Raw genomic sequence first — 15,903 nt, 5'->3', positions numbered from 1 at the left:
ACATGACAAGTTATAGTACATGTTGAGCACATGACGATTGTGCTATAATTCTCCTTTGATTTTTGTGAGCAAGATTTCTGAAGTCATTGTTGATGGTTAAGGCCCATGTGAATATCAACATCATCTAATTGTGATTGAAAATAAATAATTAGGATTTGTTTGCATTAGAGAAGGAGTTAAATTTTAGGATGGCTATACAGTTTTTATTTAAAAATTATTAATAAAACAGTTTGTTACCGTGAGAATGGTCGCAACAAAAATGTTAGAAGGCATCAATATTACCGATCATAAGAAAAAAAATATGTATTTGTTACCGTGAATATATGGTGAATATATGGTCGCAACAAAAATTTTAGAAGGCATCAATATTACCAATAAAAAAAAGAAAGTAAAGTATAGGCTACCTTTTAAAAAATTGGAGGTAATTATCACAAATGAGTATATCAATAAAATTTTGTCACATAAACTAAAATTTTAAAATCACATATTAGTTCAAAATTTTAAGGTATTGGATCTATGACTCTGTTTGGTAAATTGAATGGTTGGGTTATAAGCTAGTTTATAGCTGATGGCTGATAATTTATAATTGTTGGTTGATGATTGATAATTGATAAGCTAATTAAAATGTTTGGTAAATTAACGGTTTAACTAGCTGAAAAATGTAAAATAACACAAAAAAGACATTTCTTAATTAATAATTAAATGCACATTTAAAATAATTAAAATTTATAAGGGTATTAATGGAAGAAAAAATGATAAGCTATAAGCTATAAACTAAAATGCTATTTAAAATAGCATCTAAAAAATAAGCTATAAGTTATTAAAACAAGCTATAAACTCGTGATAAAAAGACTGTTACCAAACAAGTCTTTTATTACCATACGAGCTTATAAGCTATAAGTTATAAGCTCAAGATATGACTTGCCAAACAATGTAATTATTTTTTATTTTAAATTCATAATAATTTAATATTATACAAATCATGAAAATTATTTGTTTTTAAAGTACATTGGTTTTTAGAAGGACCTTTAAGTCATTTCATATGTTTTAACTACCAAACTAATGTACTTTAAAAACAAATAATTTTCATGATTTATACAATATTAAACTATTATGAATTTAAAATAAAAAAAATACAAATATAAGTTCTTTCAAATTAAATGGTAATCACTTTACAAGTAAATCAATAAAATTTTGTTGTTAATATTTCTAATAGTATATAGTTAACTTAATAATTCAAAATAAATATTTAATTATTTACTTATTTTAAATAATACACAAATTTAAAAATAAAAAATAATAAAATGTAAATCCTAATTATAATTAATCATATAGAAATTAATTAATTAATATTTAATTAATAAATAGAAATTATATTCATTTATTATTATTTTATTTGAATTAATTAATACTTTTAAAATTTAATTAATTATTTAATTTTAATTAATTAAATATTTTAATAATGAATTAAATTACTATTAAATAAATTAATTGAAATAATTTTAAATAATTAAATATTTATTTGTGTATTATTTAATTTCAATTAAATATTATTTAATTTATTTCAATTTTATTAATGATATTTAAATTTTATATTTTATTAATTCTATTTTTAAATTTATGTACTATTTGAAATAAGTAAATATTTATTTGTGTGTTATTTGAAATAAGTAAGTAAGTAAGTAAATATTTATGCTGAATTATTAAGTTAAGTACTCAACATTAGAAATATTAATAAAAATTGGTTTAGGCTCTGTTTAGTAAAAATAACGGTTGGCTGATAAGATATATAATAGTTGATAGTTTATGATAGATGACTAATAACTTATAGTTTAAAACTGATGACTGATAACTTGTACTTCATAAGCTAATTGAAATGTTTGATAAAAATAACGTTTCAATTAGAAGATAAATTAAAATGACATAAAAGATATTTAATATATAATTATTTTATATTAAATCAAAATAAATTCTAAAGGGTAGAAGTGAATTTTAGTTAAAATAAAAAGGGTAAAAGTGGAAGAAAAATGATAAGCTATAAGCTAAAACATTATTTGAAATAATGTCAGGAAAATAAGATATAAACTGATAAAATAAGATAAAAAGACTATTATCAAACAGGTATTTCATTGTCATACAAACTTATAAACTATAAGCTATAAACTCTAAGCTCAAAAGATATCTTAACAAACAGAACCTTAATCATAAAGTGACTAAAATTTAATATTAAGAGATTTGCGTTAGAGATCTATGGTTACAAATATTGTATTTTTTTGTTTTAAATTCAATTTTTTTTAATATTACTATAAATCATGAGAATTATATATCACCAATGTACATTGTCATATTTTTATTTTTTATTTTGAATTGTTTAATATCATCATAAATCATGAGAATTATCAGTCACAAATGTACATTGGCCTATTAGTAATGACTTAAAGAACCTTGTTCCCATTCCTTCTATGAATAAATTTTAGCTTCTTTTTTTTTCTTTTTGTATTTTTAACTAAATTATTTAAAAATAAAAATAAAATAAAAAATAAAATTCAACGTAACAATTCAATGACGATTTAAAAGTAAAAAAATATTTAAAAATAATAATATGGTGGATTAAATTTTGTAAGAAATTAAATCGTATTTCACTGTTTTCTTATACTATTTCCTTAAACTACACCGTATTTCACTACTGACCAATATAGTGAACAGTGAAAATTATAATTAAAAAAATTTAGTTTTTTCATTAATCAATATTTTTATATTTTATTAACCAACTTTTTTTACGATTAAAAATTATTTTTAATATTTAGACGTTTATTAACCAACTTCGTAACCTCATTAACCAATTTTTTTATATTTTATTAACCAACTATATTTTACTACTAAAAGTTATTTTTAACATTTGGGCATTTGTTAACCAACTTCATAATCTCATTAACCAACTTATTACATTTCATTAACCAACTTTATTTTACTATTAAAAATCATTTTTAATATCTGGGCATTTATTGACCAACTTCATCACTTTATTAATCAATTTTTTTGAAATTTATTAACTAACTTTATTTTACAACTAAAAATCATTGTTCACACATTATTCACGGTCATTGTTCATGATCATTATTCACATGTATGACGTTGTTCACTATTCGTGTTACTATTTACCATATTTGTGAACAGTAACTATGGTAGTGTATGGTGGCAATGTAGGAATAACATTGATGTTAAATTTATATATTGTTTCCTTGTAGCTAATGTTCTATGATATATAATATAATTATTTAGTATATATATATATATATATATAATTAAGGCAAAATATTTATTTAGGTCTCTTAATTATACCCTCTAGTTCACTTTGGTTCCTTAACTTTTTTTCATGTCACTTTGGTCCTTTAATTTTTTTAAGAGCAACCACGTTAGACCTTTCGTTAGTGAACTTCAATGTCCAAAAATAGGTTCCAAGTGGCAGTTGACTTGATGGGGTGGATATGTGGAGACTAGATGGCAAAGGAAATGAACGGTTTAGACTCTGCTAGGCAACATGAGAAGATCAAAAGCACATTTCTCCTACACGAACACATTAGAGAGAAGAAACGTGAAGTGACAAAGGCGATTTCGAAGGAAGGTGGTGATTGCGATTGTAGGGACGACTGAAGGTCGTGTTTTGATTCCAGGGAAGTAAAACCTACATGCTTTCGTAACTGGATTATGGCTTTCTGCAGATTGTTGGTAGATTTAGGATTTTCTATAGATTTAGGGTTTTGGTAGATTTAGGGCTTTCTGCAAATTTAGGGTTTTGGTAGATTTAGGGCTTTGAATGTTTGTTCTGGTCTTGTGTTAGGTGACGATTACTACTTGAATAGTGGTAAAGGATGAATTCTGAAGCTCCCAATTCACCACAGTGGTGCATTCGTTGATCCTTAACTTAGTGTGTATGAAGGAGGCTTGGTAGCTCAATTGACTATAGATGTTGATAAGTGGTCTTATTTTAAGTTAGTTGGTTCTTTGAAAGAGTTAGGTTATATGGATAATGTTTAGAAAATGTATTACAATGAACCCCAATTTGGGACGAATGCCCTAGTTGATACAAAGGAGATCTAGAAATTGCAAATCTCTATAGTGTGCAACAAAGGATTGATGTCTACATTGAACACAATTTGTCACAACCTAATTATTTTGATGGTCATGTGGATAATGTTGATGAGGCGCCTGACAACACTCTGGATGAGGTGGAAGAGTTGCTTAACAAGATGCTTGATGACATTGTGGAGAAGTTGAATATTGCTAATGTTGGGGATGAAGGTTCCAATGCTGAAGTGAATTATGGGAATGTTGTTCTAAAAAAGGTGATGTTGGAATAAATGATGGTATTGTTAGGGTGGAAGAAGTTGTCAATGTTGGATTGAATGATGATATTGTTGGGGATGGAGGTGACAATGCTGGTGTGGAAGCAAATAATGTTGAAATGGAAGCAAACAATGTTGAAGTGCAATCAACAAATGTTGGAGTGGAAGCAGACAATATTGGTGAGGTGCATGACGAATACAATTCTAATGATTGTGAGGATGAGAGATACCATTATGATATGGCTCTTGAAGCAACCTTTGAAGATGTATATGATGGGTATGATGAGATGGATGAAAATAAGCTAGTTGATCTCCTTATTTGTGAAAGTAATGGTAAGACTAAGGGTAAGGAAAGTGTGGAAAAGATAGAGAAGAATACAAGAGGGTGATAATGACATTGATGATCTTCAAAGTGGTTGTGGCAGTGATGACAGTAATGGAGTTAAAAGGAAGAAGTATACAATTTTCAAAGCAACCAAAGATATGACTGTCATACCCCAATTTTTGACCCTAAGATCATACATCAATTGCAGTTTAATCACTAATCAAAAGCACCATTGTGAGGCTTTGTCTTTGATACTGTGATTGTCTCTGAGGGGAATCATTAAGCACTTTTAGCTTTTATTTGTTTAATACTAACCAAAATCCAAAAAATATGTGTTTTGTCTCTTTTGTTTATATTTTACAGGTGAAGGATCGGGCAAAAATCAAAACAGTGCAAGAAGAAAATTTTTTGGAAAATTGAAGGTGGAAATCGATTTACCCCTATGGGAAATCGATTTCCTGTGCGCAAAATTCAAAAAACTATAAGGAGGGAAGCTTGACATCATTTTGGCACCTTTTTATTGGATCATTTTACCAATTTTCCACCTCACCAAAATTAATCCCTTCATTAAACCCACTTAAACCTCATTTTACCATTTTTTACCATTTAAATGCCATTTAAGTACCAATTAAACACAAGTTAATTAACCAAGAGCAAATGACCAAATTGCCACTACTCTTGCTCTCATCCTATAAATAGAGGTCACTACTCTCTCATTTCTCAAGCTTGGAGAGCCAAAAAATTGCTTGCAAATTCATTTCTCACCCTTTCCAAAACCCTCACCTAAAGTTCATTCTCATAGAATTAGTGAGATTCACATTGAATCTAACTAGTTTTGAACTAAGCCTCCTACATTTCACTCTTTTCCTTGCTTGTTTATCTCCAATTGTGAAAGATCTACACACTTTGTGCTTGTTCTTGAAGCTATTTCAACATTTGGTTCAAGAATTGGTAAATTCCTAAATTCTAAGATGTAGATCTTTGTTGCTTGTGTTCAATGCATCTTTGATGCTATATTGGTCCTATTTGATGGTGAATTGATGGAAAATTCGTGCTCCAATGGATATGTGATCATAAGGTGTTTGTATGTTTGCCTAAATCAAGTTTCAAAGTTCATAATGCTGTGTTTTTGAAAACTGTGCGCAAGAAATCGATTTCCTACAGAGGGAAATCGATTTCCACTCTGTTTTTTGCGCCAGATCTGAATTCTACAGGCAGGAAATCGATTTCCTACAGAGGTAAATCGATTTACAGTGAGGCAGAATGCTTGTTTTTGCTATTTTTGACTTGTTTTTTGTTCTAACTCTTCTTCTACTCCTTTCTTTTGATATTTTCTTTGAATCACATTTTAGAGGCCTAATTTCTCTCTAATATCAATGAACTTAGGGCGTCGATAGGATGAGAATCCGAATCCGCAATATTAAGTGATTGAAATTATGGATGAAAGGAGCTTTTAATGTGGTTCCATCTTTTGCTTCTCTTAATTTTGATCGATGAAAGTCTTAATACCTTGAGAATTCTTATGGATTCTTGGTGAAGACTAGATCACTCACCATTTTCCTTTTCGTGCGGTATTGCTTTCGGAGAGTGATCTACATATCGCTTCTCTCGCATGCATTAGCACATAAAGTTTTTGACCGGCCTCGTTGTAGGGTGATTTCTACATAAATCACTTGGTGATCTGCTTAACATAGCGCAATATTTCGTGTCCCGAATAAAGAAGATCAAATATGGAAGAGAATTGTATGCGGTTGATTTAAGACTTATGGAGATTTATCGTGTAGTCGCTATGATTTTATCAAGCTTCTGATAAATGTCCATTGAATTTAAATCTGAGTACATCCTTCACTCACCATCGATCTTCATTACTAACTTTGATAACATACTTGACAAGTTTCAAGATGATTATCTTTAACATCTAACAATTGACTTTAATTTCCGCATTTTATTATATTGCTCTTTATATTTCTCGCTTTATCGCTTTATTTTATCATTTCATCATATTTACATTCCGCTATTTTCTCTTTGTCCATCTGGACGTTTATATTCCGCTATTTTTTCTTTGTCCATTTGGACATATGTTTATGCTTCCGCTATTTTCTTTTGTCCACTTGGACCATACTTTACTTTTATGCTAAAACACTAATAATCAACAAAAATCTAAAAAACGCTTAAGGCTCTCTTTCGGACTATTGGTTACTATCCCTAGCATTTTGGAGATTCGGACTTATGGACTTAGGACCTCTGGACCCTTATTCTATTGTTACTCTGTGATTGTTCTGTCTGTCTGGCATTGGATTGTTGTCTGTTTATATATGCAGGTATTTCCTTGAAAGTCCTTGATGGTTAATTCCAAGGCGTTGAGATAAGGATTTTACCCGAAAACAGCCGTTACTCTGCCCGATTTTCGTCAGAATCTTAATGTGCTTAATGCAAAGTGGTGCTAAGGATAATAAGTTCATCTGGATCCCCAAGTGATAATGTTTTGGTTTGGTATTGATAGTCCAAAGGATGGGAAATCTACCTTGACTCTTAATGTCAAGTGTTGGCTTCTTATTTCGGTTAGACCGTTTCTTTCCTTAACTTTTATTTCATGCACTAGGTTAGCCTCTTCATCTCCTCCCACTTCTTAGATTTTCAAAATCTTCTCCCTTTTTCCAAAATATTCTTATGTTTGCAATCTTTTCAAAACCTTTCTTTAAAAAATATCTTTTGCCCTTAGTGGCTTTTCTTCAAAAAGTTTAGACACGACTAATTGTCGAAACGAGTGGTTATACCCCACGATTTTGAAATTGATTGATATAATGAGATCTTTTCCGCGTGAGAGAGCTAGTGGCATACTCGTTGATTTTATCCGAGTTGGAGCCCTTCTTTCATTTGCGATGCAAAGAACTTGTTTGTTCTCATGCTCAAGATCAATGGTTGAGTATTTCTCTCCGACGACGATAAAGTGTTTATTCGTTTTTAAACTGTTTTCCCTTTAAGCGGAACTACATTAGCTCTGACTTCTCCATTGCACCGAGGAGGTATGTAGGCACAAGGCTTAACGCTTTGCCGAGCTTATTTTAAAAATAAAACAAACCCTTTTTAGCACACACGATACGGATTTTCAAAAAGGTTCCTGTGGAGTACCACAGATATGAGGGGTGCTTTAAACCTTCCCCTCATATAATCAACACCCGAACCTGAGTTCTCTTTCTTGTTTTAAAAACAAACTTTGGGTTTTTCGTTCTTTTCCCTTTTCCTTTGGAAACAATAAAGCGCGGTGGCGATTTCAAACGGAATATTGAGTCGAGTCAATTAATGGCTTCGATCTCAGATTTTCCCCGCTACAATGACCAACTACAAATGGGAGGTAGGCATGTGTTTTACCTCAACGAATGACATTAAGATTACAATAGCCATATATGTTGTTCATAATGGTAGAGACCCAAAGTTCGTAAAAAATAACAAGAAAAGGGCGAGGGTGAGATGTAAGGATGGTTGTGATTGGCAGGTGTATTTTGCCAAGTTAAAAAAATGAGGAATCTTGGAAAGTAAGGAAGGTAATTGACAAACATAACTGTAGTAGGGAGTATAATGTTAAGATGCTGAGTACACGGTGATTGAGCAAGAGAATTCACACTGCATTGAAAAATAATCCTAAGATGAAGGTCAAGGATATAAAAGATTTTGTGTTAGGCATTTGTGCAACAATTTCAGGAAGAGGTATCTTAGAAATATGTTTAAGGAAATTATCTAGAAAGGCTGCAAAGTCTACATACTCACACGCTTGAGAAAGACGGATGAAGGGCATGAGATTAATCAGCGAAGATGCATTTCTTAATATGATGAAGACCCCGCCAAGATTCTGGAATAGATCATATTTTAGGACAACCAACAAATGTGATGATGTGCTCAATAACATGTCAGAGGCCTTTAATTTTGTTATTCTTGACTCAAGAGCTAAACCACTAGTAATAATGTGCTTGAGGAGATCAGAACTTAAATCATGGAGAGATGGGAAAAAAATAATGAGCTTCTGAAATGTGTCTGGAAATGATATTTTTCCCGACATTAGGAAGAAGCTTGATGTAACAAGTTGTTTTACAAACTTATGGCTTGTCAGATATGAAACACATTATACTGTAAATATTTTGGTTGTTATTGTTACTTACACTTATACCATTGGGTGTTATTGTAGAATGTCATATGAGCACATGTTTGAAGTAAAGTATGTAGAAACCCCAACTGAAACATTCACTGTGAACTTAAAGGATAACTTGTGCTCTTGTAGAATATGGGATTTCACAGGACTTCCTTGTGTCCATGCAATGTCATCTAGGAAGAGAATGAATTTTAAAGTTGATGACTATATTCTAGAATATTATAGGATATCTGAATACAAAGCAGTCTACAAGCATGTGCTTTACCCTGCTAATGGATCCAATTTGTGGGAAAAGACTCCATATCCTAATGTGCAGCCACCTATGTATAGGAAGATGCCTGGTAGACCAAATAAAAGGAGAAAACTTGAGCAAGGTGAGATTGATGGGACTAACAAAAAGTTGAGAAGAACATGTTTTATAGTCAAGTGATTTAGGTGCCAAAAAACAAGACATAATAAGAAGACTTGCAAGGTGAGACCAACTGAAGCAGCTCAGACCACTGCTACACAAGATGCTGCATCTCAGGCCAATGCAACACGGGCTTCAATAACACATGCTACTGCATCTCAGGCCAATTCAATAGAGGCTTCACATGCCAAAACTACACATACTGGTGCAACTCAGGCTTCAACAACGCAGGGGAGTGCAACACAAGGATATATGAATGCAACTCAATCTTCTCAAGGAAAGGCAACATCAGGGCAAGGCAAAATTTAAAAGGCAAAAGGAACTAGAAAGCAACATAAAATTGGTGTAGGAAGGCCCTTTGTTCCACCAGGACCAACAACAAGATCATCTGCATCCAAGAATGTGGTGGGTCAAACCACCATAAGGTCTACTTCAACCAAGAGAAGCACGTCAAAGAGAACCATCTAGTAGTATTTAGGCCTTACCTAGTTTATGGACTTAGGATGTCAATGTAACATTTTGATATTATGTATTATATTTTAAACATGTCTATGTAACATTTCAATGCACTTTGGAACCTTTATGGAAATATGCCTATATCTTGCAACAATATCAATTAATGTCATTTTGTCTTACAACAATATATGCTTATGTGTTAATATCATTTTGTGATAAGCCAACAATTTTCTATTAATATTTAGGTAATTTTTTATGTGCTTAGGTAATTTCAAAATCTTGTGTCATTATAAATGTAAAAATTGCTATCTCATATGCAAAAACATTAGAAATAACAATCAACTAATAAACTGTGTCAAACAAAATTAATAACATTCAACTAATAATTGTGACCAAATACACATGATATTAAACATTTTTTCTGATAGTGTGTGTTACAAAAACACATATACATTACACATAACAACTGATACATACTCCTAAAAAAGCTTTAAAAGACATACACCTAACATTACAATACACATCAAGTTCAAGGATTTTTTTCACTTCTACATCTTGTTTAGTTGAATTTGTATTTCCATCACCGAATTCTTTAGTTCTTCATTTCTAATCCACAATTTTTCATATAGAATTTTGGTTTCATCAAAATCTCTTGATATGCATTCCAACCTATTCATCAATACTTGATTTCTATCTTTTGCCATTCCTCATGAAACCAACAGAAAAACCCACATCCTCTTTACAAGGATCCCTGCAAATTTCAAATTTGAATGAAAACGTGTTTTCCATATGTTAACATACCCAAACAGAAATTAGGGCTTACCTTGTAATTGTGGCAAACCCAAATTTTCTTTTCAAAACTCTTCTCAGTAGTTGTCCTCCGAAACACAAATTTATCTCCACAATGGCAATTTGGTACAAATGGGGAGCTAGTGTATACACATGACTCATAACTTTCAGAATTTTTCTGCTTCATATGCGAAGAACTATGGCTGACCTTCATCAATCAGTGACCAAGACGAGATGAATAATAAGAGGACGATGATGGCGAAGAGAACGATGATGTTGAAGATGTTGAACAAACAAAGAGAGAGAGAGAGAGAGAGAGAGAGAGAGAGAGAGAGAGAGAGAGAGAGGAAGAACTTGCCCTAATTTAGCCTCAGTTGGAAATGACGATGAAGATGAAGAATAACGCATGGGAACACAGGAAATATAAAAGAACATGAAGAAACTATACCAACTCACCTGTCACGTAGATAAAACAGACGGACGTTTAACGCAAGGAACATGTTAACATCTTTTTGAAAATTAAAAGACCAAAGTGATACGAAAAAAAGTTAAGAGGCCAAATTGTACCAGTTGGTATAACTAAAGAACCAAAATAAATATTTTTGCTATAATTAAAATATACATGATTTTGAGCAAGATTTTGGCACTCTATAATACATTTATAGATGCATCCCTACCTATCTTTTAGGTATAAGATACAGCGTAATGACATAAATATCTTCGACGAGAGATGCTCAAATCAAATAATTATCTAAATTCTCAGGGTAAATAGAATCAAGAATGCCAAGTTTTAAAAAAAGACAAATATTTGTATCTATCACTGTGCCAGCGTATATAAGTTACTCTAACTATAATATGCGGAATGAATATTTTAATATATTAATGTTTTTTCTATGAGATTTTGTTTTAGGTAAGAAAATAAATGTTACAAAAATATCCATATCAAAAAATATGTTAACATGTGCCCTTAGGGTTAGGGCACAGGTTATATACTATAATTAAAAAAAATAAATATAATTAAATATTATGAAATTATATTTAAAATTTTGACATGTATGTGTTTCAAAAAAATATTTTTATAAATAATTTATTAATTTATGTCCTTAACGCATATAAGATATTCACTTGATAAAAGTAAACATCTCCACTAAAAAAAAGTTTTGTACATAGATATTCACTTGATAAAAGTCCAATGAACTTTTGTAACAAAAAAATAAACAATAACGTCCAATTAACTCGTCTAATCAAAACTTTTGCAATTAGGAAGCAAGTTGGAATTGTACAATGACTGATTTGAGTTTAGTTTGTGAAATCATTCTGGCCGTTTAGAAATACTAGTACTGAACCTTCTAGTTCATGCTTCGTTGGATCCTTGAGAAAGATTAACAACGTTTAAGTTATAAGTGTCCCCATGGATATGGTGTACTTCGATGACATTTCATTTCACTAAGGTAAATGTTCTATTTGTTGTTAAGAGTGACAATAAATCGAGTCAACCGAATATAGAATATAGTTTGAAACTTAAATTGATGAATGTAGTTCATAAATAAAATGAGTTTTTTTAAAGTAATTTGTATTTAGTGGGTTTCAAATCTGAGATCTTGAGAGAAGCACACTCTCAGGACCCAAACGTTTTACTGCTAGACTACACACACGCACACATAAATAAAATGAGTTGAATTTGAGTAAAAAACTAAATTATTTAATTAAATGAATTAAATGTAATTCAACTCATTATTATATATATATATATATATATATATATATATATATATATATATATATATAAAAACAAGTTTAAAGACTTATTTTAAATTTTAACTCTATTATTTTTTAAACTTATAACTTTTCTTTTATTTCAATATTTTTTATAAAAAATATTAAATTAAAATATAAAATAGATTTTAGAAAACTGTTTATTAGTCCGTGAAGCAAGTGAGATCCTAAGATATACACATAAATACTAGTAGCCCCAAAGTAGTCACTAACAACATAGATACAACTGTGAAGTATCCAAGGAAAAGGTCCTCAAAAGTTTTTTTTCACAAGCCAAAAGGTAATTTTATTAAGTTAAAATGCACAAGATGTGCTATGATACAACCATCCTTAAAAAACAGACTATAAAAACCAGTCTGCATAATATCAGCAGCAATACAGTAGCCACCAACAAAACAAAACTGAAGTTATATTGCTAAGACCTCCTAAACTGAAACCACTTCTGCATTAAGATCAGGAAAAAACATAATGCCGCCTACACTAATATCAGACCAAGACCAACCTAATATCACACATACTTAAACAAAGGAACCAGCCTTCAAATTCAATTCGCAACTGCGCCGAAAAAACAGGAACAATACATACTAGAACAACAAGTTATAAGTCAGCACCCAATTATGCACTCATCAACATAACTACCTATGATAAAATCTTCAGATGACAGCCTTCTCCCTTTAACATCCATACATGCCAAGGCATGCCCAAGGATTCAAACACCACTGAGTTAAGCTGTAAACTAGGCTATTTCTTTTAATGCTCAACCAATTCCAAGAAATTACCTTTACTTCTTCTAACATTTTCTCCAAGTTAATTTCACCGTTATGGAATATGTTTCTATTTCTTGTCTTCCATATGGTCCAGACACACGCGAACCATACCACGACTGCACGCTGCGAGAACATTCTGCCACTGCTTATCAGCCCCTTGAACTGATCAAAATGTATCAAACTATTCATATGGAAAACTGTTGATACACCAAACCATCCACAAACTTTGCTCCACACACCTGCAAAAACTAGACACTCGAAAAAAATATGTGATGTCGATTCTCTCTCTCCACAACCACTGACACAGTTGATGTCTTCTTGACTGAGCACTCCTTTTCTATCTAGGTTAACTTTGGTGGCGGTTCTGTCTTGAAATGCTCTCCACACAAGTAACGATACTTTTAATGGAATCGATCCATGCCAAGCTCTTACATAGTTTCTGTCAGAAACACTAGAGGTGTTGATCATTAAAATTTTGTATGCTTCTCTAAGTGTATAACACTTTGAATTCCCTTCCAACCAAACCCAATAATCTTTCACCACTTCTCTTAACTCAGCACCATCAACCATATTTACTAGCGCAATTACAGATTCTCTTTCTTCCTCGTTTAAGACCCTATTCCATCTCAAACTCCACTTGCTTACACCATTTTCTATACTCCTTAACTTGCTAATCACCTTTGATTTGTCTAAGGATAATATAAATAGATTCTCAAATTTGTTTTTTAGGGCCTCTCCGACAATCCACCAATCACACCAAAAGCTAGTTTCTTTCCCATCTCCTAATACTTTCCTTAATCTAGATGAGAACCAATTATTGCGACACTCTCCTTTTTGGTTTTCTACTCGACACAAATCTTGCCACCATATAGATGATCTACTCCCCCTTTCGTTTATAAAGTTGTCCCTTTCCCCATATCTATTTGCAAGTGATTTAAACCACATCACATTTCTTTCATTTTTTAACTTCCACTTCCATTTGCCCAACAAAGCAAGGTTAAAAGCTTTTAAGTTTTTAATACCCAAACCCCTCTCATCTAAGGGTTTACACACCTTATTCCAATCAACCCAATTTATTTTCCTTTTATCCTAATCCCCACCCCATAAAAACTGTTTAAATAGAGATTCGAGTTTAGAGATGATACCTGCCGGAGCCTTGAAAAACGAGAGAAAATAGATCGGAAGAGCCAAGAAGACTGACTTTATAATTACCACACGACCCCTATCGATAATTGCTTGTTCTTCCATCTCGATAATCTTACCTTCACTGTATCAATAATAGGCTGCCATGTAACCTTTCTTCTTGGGTTAGCGCCAATCGGCAAACCAAGAAAACTAAAGGATGTTGGTCCTATTTTGCAGTTTAGTACTCTTGCTGTCTCTTCTAGCCACTGTTGGTGTATATTTATCCCAACCAACATACTCTTGTGATAATTAACCTTGAGTCTTGTTAAGAATTCGAATAGAGTGAGGTTGGTCTTGATAGTCCAGATATTTACTCGGCATTTTATGCCAATGATTATGGTGTCATCTGCATATTGCAAATGCGTAAACTGGTCCACCCCTCCAACGAATGTGAATCCATGAAATCTCCCCAACTCCACGGCTTTTTCCATCAACGTGTTAAAACCTTCAGCAACAATGAGAAATAGAAAAGGTGAGATTGGATCCCCTTGTCTAAGACCACGTCCCATCTTGAACTCCTTTGTAGGGCTTCCATTTACCAATATCGATACTGATGCCATTTTCAGACATTCTGATACCCAACCTCTCCATTTTTCATGGAATCCCATTTTTTCCATCACCATATTTAGAAAATTCTAATCCACCGAGTCATAAGCCTTTTCAAAATCTACCTTAAACATCACAACTTCCTTTTTCATTTTCCTTGCTTCTTCCACTATTTCGTTTGCAACAAGGACGCCATCCAATATTTGTCTTCCAACAACAAAAGCAGATTTGCACAAGCAAATTGAGAGGAAGCGTGAGTTTGTAATTTCAAAACATGATGTCATACAACGAGAAACAAGGGTTCGAATAATGACCCCAGATGCAATAGTTGGGAGCAAAAATATCCATAGCCAACTTTGAGGGATCCTTACATAAGGATATGGATTTAGGGGTATCATCCCACAAGATCAGAATAAATGAAATGCGTCCCAAGATATATATATATATATATATATATATATATATATATATATATATATATATATATATATATATATATATATATATATATATATATATATATATATATATATATATATATATATATATATATATATATATATATATATATATATATATATAATGTTCACATGATGTCTTAGACTCATCATAGAAGGAGTAACTATAGGTCCACCATCCCACCACATGATATCAAAAGATCTCATCCACATTTAACCTGTCCACACTAGAAAGAGTGAGCTTGAGAGTTATAAGATATATATTAGTACTCCTTATTCTATTTTTAAGAGAATTTTCACACAATAAGGTATTTATTCTAAAAAAATCCACTAAAAATTTCTTCATAATAAGTAAAGTTGGTGATCTAGAAAGTATACTAGATCATTGTTAGTAATATCATGGTGAATATCAGTAAATATCAAACACAAAATTACAATTAGTTTTGAATCTAGCTTTTATTTGTTTAACAAAAATGTTTCTTAGTTTGTTTGAGAGATTTAATAACGAAAAGTAAAATTTGTAAAATTAATGATTAAAGTAGGGGTGTTCACAGTGTGGTTTTAGCGATTTTGACGTAAAAAAACATCTGAACCGCAAGAGAAAAAGTGTACGGTTCAGTTTGGTTCAGTTGACTTTTAGAAATAAAACCGAACCAAACAAAACCAAATCAATGTGATTAAGGTTGGTTTGGTTGGTTT

This window comes from Vicia villosa, unplaced genomic scaffold, assembly GCF_029867415.1.
Source record: "Vicia villosa cultivar HV-30 ecotype Madison, WI unplaced genomic scaffold, Vvil1.0 ctg.000758F_1_1, whole genome shotgun sequence".
NCBI lineage: Eukaryota > Viridiplantae > Streptophyta > Magnoliopsida > Fabales > Fabaceae > Vicia > Vicia villosa.
This window is presented reverse-complemented; position numbering follows the sequence as displayed.